We start from the raw sequence: 5,867 nt of genomic DNA, 5'->3' as shown, positions 1-5,867 counted from the left end.
AGCTGCCCCTTTGGCCCTTACCCAGAAGCCAGGCAATTCAGTTCCTCCCCGTTTGTCTCTGGCACATTTCAAGCTGCTGCCCCAGCACTGGAGCTCAGACCAAGTGACACCGTCAGCGAGCAAGTTGGTGTTTGGGCCCTTTAAGAGGATGCCTGGGAATCCAGCTGCCCCCCATCTCACGCAGCCATAATCTCAGCTGGTTTTCACAGCCAGAAGTTTTGGGGACTTCCCAGCACTGGAGCCCTGGGCTTGGGAACCTGGTGTGGGACAGGGATCTCTTGCTCCTCAAAGAGTCCTCTGCAGCCGAGATATCCCTCTCTATTTTTAACTGCCACACCATGGATGTAGGATCAGTTCATTCTGCATCTTCTCCCTTCCTACCAGTCTCGAGGTGGCCTTTTTTGTATGTCCTTAGCAATAGGACTTCTGTTCTGCTAGACTTCAGGTGATTATCAATGATGATTGTGCTGTACTTTAGTTGTAATTTTGATGTGGTTGTGAGAGGATGCAAACACAGCATTTACCTACTCCACCATCTTGACTGGAATCTTTTTGCCTATTTTTAAAATGGAGTTGGTTGGTTTTTATTTTCTGCTGTAGTTGAGTTGCAGGAATTGTTGATATATTCTAGAAACTAACTCCTTATCAGATATATGCCTTGAAAACATTTTCTCCTGGTCTGTAGATTTTTTTTCTCATAATCTTGATAGTGTCCTTTGATGCGCAAAAGCTTTAGTTTCAATGGCATCCATTTATCTTTTTTGTTTTGTTGCCTGTAACTTTGATGTTATATTCAAGAAATCATTGCTAAAACCAATATCATGAAGATTTCCTTTATTTTTTCTTCTAAAATTTATAGTTATAGGTCTTACATTTAGGTCTTTGATCCAATTTAAGTTAATTTTTTCTATATGGTATGAGATAAGAGTCCAAATTCATTCTTGTGTATGTAGATATCCTATCCAGTTTCCCCAAAACCATTTGTTGAAGATATTGTCCTTTCCCTTATTGAATAGACTTGGCATCTTTGTGAAAAATCAAATGACCATATATGCAAAGGTTTATTTCTGAGCTCTTTATTCCATTGGTCGATATGTCTGTCCTTATTCTAATAGCACATTCTTTTGATAACTGTAGGTTTGTGATAAGTTTTGAAATCAAAAAGTGTAAGTCCTCCAGATTTATTCTTCTTTTTCAAGATTATTTTGGCTATTTAAGGGTTCCTTGAGATTCCATATAAATTTTAGGAGAGATTTTTCTATTTCTGCAAAACTGCCATTGAAATTTTGATAGAGATTGCATTAAATCTGTAGATCACTTTGGGTAGTACTTCCATCATAACAATATTAAGTATTTCAATCCATGAACACAGGATGTCTTTTTGTCTTCTTTAATTTCTTTCATCAATATTTATAGTTTTCAGTGTATAAGCCTTTTGCCTTCTTAAATTTATTCATAAGTATTTTATTCTTTTTGATGCTGTTATAAATGGAACTGTTTTCTTAATTTTCTTTACATATCATTCATGGTTATTGTATAGAAATGCAACTGATTTTTGAGTATCGATTTCATATCCTACAACATTGATGAGTTTATTAGCTCTAACAGTGTGTGTGTGTGTGTGTGTGTGTGTGTGTGTGTGTGTGTGTGTGTGTGTAAGCTTTGTGTTCTTCTATATATAAGATCAGATGATCTATGAACAGAGATAAATTTACTTTTTCCTTTTCAATCTGGATGACTTTTTTTTCTTCCCTCACTGTTCTGGCTAGAATTTCCAATACCATGTTAAATAGAAGTGTTAAAGGGGATATCCTTGTCTTGTTTCTGATCTTAGGGGAAAAGTTTTCAGTCTTTTACTATTAGGTATGATGATAGCCATTTTTGGTGATGTCTCTCGACAAACATACTTTCTGTAAGCCTTTGATTAGTTTCCAGAGTTCTTATAAAGTTGATTTTGAAACTTTATTTGCTACTTTTGTGAAGGGAAGAACTTTTGGTGTTTTCTACTCTGCCATTATCTCTGATGTCACATAAATACAGGAATTTGGGGCAAATTGTCTATCTTAGTATTTTATCCAACCAGAGAATAATTGCTGGAAAGAAACAATGTCTGGCCACTCTAACTTCTACGTTGGCCTAGTCTTGTCTCTCAGCTGCAGCATTTTCATTGGAAGAAACTTTATCTTAAAGAAGATAGGCCTTTTTAAAATAACCAGCAGAAGTTCTATTAGAATAATCTCTACATTTTTTAAAAAATTGATTTTTATCTTTTATTCTCTTCCTCTTGCTTTTCTTTCCATTAGCACATTTTCTGCCTTCTACTTTTCTGTATTTTCTGATTTTTTTTGGCAGTTAACACACATGTTAATTTTATAATTAAAAAATCAAGGCGTTTCAAAATAGGAAAATGTCAGAGGAAAAAATTCAAGCTCCTTACTAAAGTTCATAAAGAACAATTACATTTTTTAATCGTCTTTTCACCTGAAGAAAAAATATAGATAATTGTATTACTTTATTATATTACAGTATTTTAGAATGGATAGATTAATAAAATTTTCTGCTTTTCTTTAGGTCATGGTGGCCATACATACCTGAAGGAATGGTTCTGGTGGGTTGGACTAATATTCAGTAAGTGCTCTTCAACTTACAACCTATTGAAATTATATTTAACTTCTACATTGAAATTATATTTAACTCAATGTTCTACTAAAAAAACAATTTGTTTTTTTCATGGATCACAATCAGGTTTAGAATAAGCCAACAAGCATTCAGAGTTTCTCCTTTTCCTAGATATTTTCAGTAAAATCTCGTTTCCTCCCATAATTACATGTACATTCACATACACAGACATAGTTACATAAGTGTAAGTATGTTTTTATTTACTTTCCTATAATAAAAAAGTATCTCAAGTATATTTCTGTTTATTTTTTCCCTACATTCAGATCTATTTCTGTGTGGCTAAGTCAAAAGCAAATTTCACTTCAGCTCTTATTACCTTGGCCTAGAGTTACAGTTGGATCTCACTGCTCAAAGCCTGCACTATAGGGAAGCAATGTTCCTATGAAAATTATCCAAATGAGGGAGGCATCCTGAGAACAATTAATAGAAAGAGACAAGGATAAAGTTGATATCAGACTCTAGAAATTGGGAATGCCTTTGAGCCTTTCAATAAAATCCTTCCTTTTTGGTCTTACGTTCTGGCAGAAGTAGAGCTTTCTTAATCATAGTAAAATAGAAATTAAATGCTTATCTGCTGCTCATTTCTCTGGAAAACATGATGCATTTGATCCTTATTTTTCAGTCATTTGTGCACATTTACTGATTAGTGAATCATAACCTATTAGAAGCTATCAACCTAAAAAACTATCAATCTTGGCTCACTGGAATAATGATAAAATCTACTTGGGCATCAGTAAGAACTATCCTGTTTCATAGCTGCTGGGATTTATTTAATTGGAAAAAAAAAGGTAGTGCTAAACTGAAATTCGGTAGAAGTTCAGAGTTCATACAGCACAGATATATTATATATATATATATATATATATATATATATATATATATATATATATATATATATGAGCTTTTGATTCTTTATGTGGCCTGGACTCAACTTTAAGAAATGTAGTATATGCAAAAAAATTGGACAGATATGCCAAGTTTTGTGTATAGTCATTCCCTCACTTAACTATGAACTTTGTGTCCCCCTTGCAGTGGGAATTGTAGAAGCTGCCAATTTTGTAGCCTCTGCCTTTGCTTTAGCAGCCCCTGGGTTCACTGAATATATTAGTCAGGTAAGCAGAAGGTGCTTTATCTGGGTCTTCTGTTAGTATCACTATGATATTTACTCTAGCTTTCTCATTCTTATTTTTAATTCTTATACCCCCAAATTAGTTCTGATAATATTTTACTTTTGCCTAGAATGGTCTTTTATTTCCCTTATTACTTTATTTAGGAGAAATTTTAACTTTTAGAGTGTCTAAAAGATACTATATATTTCAATGAATATTTCCCATGTATAAAGCCCACCAACTATAACATTGCTTAAATTGTTTCTTCTCCAATATTTTTTCTTTAGTTTAATTTGTCTGTCTTATATGTCCTTTGCTACTTCTTACTTCGTTCATTAAATTAACAGCCATTTTTTTTTATTCCTCTTGAAACACTAGAAAAAAATCTGTGTTGTATAGGGAAATTATAATGAACTTGATCATTTTTTTACCATTATTCCTAGACTTGCCTAACCTAGATCTGGAGAAAGAATTCTAGGTTTATTTACCTTTGATCTGTTTTCTACAGTTCCATTTTAACTTCTTACTCTTTGAATGAGTAATTCAGTATGCAAGGGAACATGACTGTATCCTAAATATTTGGGGCTCTACAGTAATGGTGGTCTATGCCCAGGAGGAGGTGTAGAGTCCCAGATGGCAAAGAAACAGAAAGATCCGAGTACTGATGAAGAAGCTAGAAAACAATTTCTAGTTAAAAATCACTTTTTGGTTTCTATTTTAAAATCAGTTAATAACAAGTTAGACTATGACCAAATATGGTTTATTCCAGGAATGATGGTGGTTAGATATAAGAAAATCTATCCATTATATCACCAAGTTAAAGGAGAAAGCCCTATGATCACATATATAAATAGCGAAAAGAAATTTGAAAAATTCAGCAGGAATTCCTAATAAAAACTCTAAGTTTATAGGAATAAAAAGATACCTAAATATAATAGTCTGTTTATCAAAATTCAACAGCGAAGAATATTCTAAGTAGCAAAAGACGAAATCCATTTTGATTAAAAGTGAGTAGTATCAGACATACCCACTATTATTATTATTATTATTATTATTATTATTTTATTATTTGACATAATTTTTGATATTCTAGACTAGTGCTGTTCGATATTGTAGCTGCTATTCACATATGGCTATCTACATTTAAATTAATTAAAATTAAATAACATTTTAAATGTAGTTCTTCAGTCCCACTAGACATATTTAAAGTGCTCAAGAGCCACATATGTCTGGTGGCTTGTATTAGACAGCACAGCTATAGAACATTTCCATCATCACAAAAAATTCTACTGGAAAATGCAGTTCTAGAGAATAAAGTAAGATAAGAAAATCTGTATATAGCATGCGAAAGATGAGATTAAATGATCTATATGTTTTTTGTTAATGTATGCTTATATACATAGAAAACCCAAGACTTTAGTAAAAAGAAATATATATATCATTAAGAGAATTTGGATTCAAGATAAATACCCAACAATAAATAACTTTCTATATTATAGCTACACACACTTAAAAATGAAAATGAGAAAAATATTAGATTTACAATAGCAGAAAAAAGAACACATAAGCCAGGCAAAAAATACAAATAATGCATAATTTCATTTGTATTTCATTTGGAATCTAAAAAGGTGGAATTCATAAAAGCAGAGAGTAGAATGGTGGTTCCCAGGGGCTAGGAGGTGGAGGAAATGGTGAGATGTTGGTCCAAAAATACAAAGGTTCATTTACATAAGATGAATATATTCTGAAAATCTGAAGTACAGCATAATACTTTAGATTTTCAGGACATATTCATCGTATTGTATACTTAAAATTTGATATGAAAGTTAATCCTCAGTGTGTTTACCACACACAAAAAAAGTCATAAATTTGTGAGCCGATGGATATGTCAATTAGATTGATTGTGGCAATAATTTCACAATATATGCATATATCAAAACATCACATTTTACACCTTAAATATATACTTTTTGTATTTGTCAAGTACACCTCAAAGCTGAAAAAATATTTTAAAAGAACAAACTATTTTAGTTTGGAACAAATTTAACCAGAAAGACACAGAACTTATATGAAGAAAAC

This window comes from Pteropus vampyrus, unplaced genomic scaffold (assembly GCF_000151845.1).
Source record: "Pteropus vampyrus isolate Shadow unplaced genomic scaffold, Pvam_2.0 Scaffold543, whole genome shotgun sequence".
Classification (NCBI taxonomy): Eukaryota; Metazoa; Chordata; class Mammalia; order Chiroptera; family Pteropodidae; genus Pteropus; species Pteropus vampyrus.
This window is presented reverse-complemented; position numbering follows the sequence as displayed.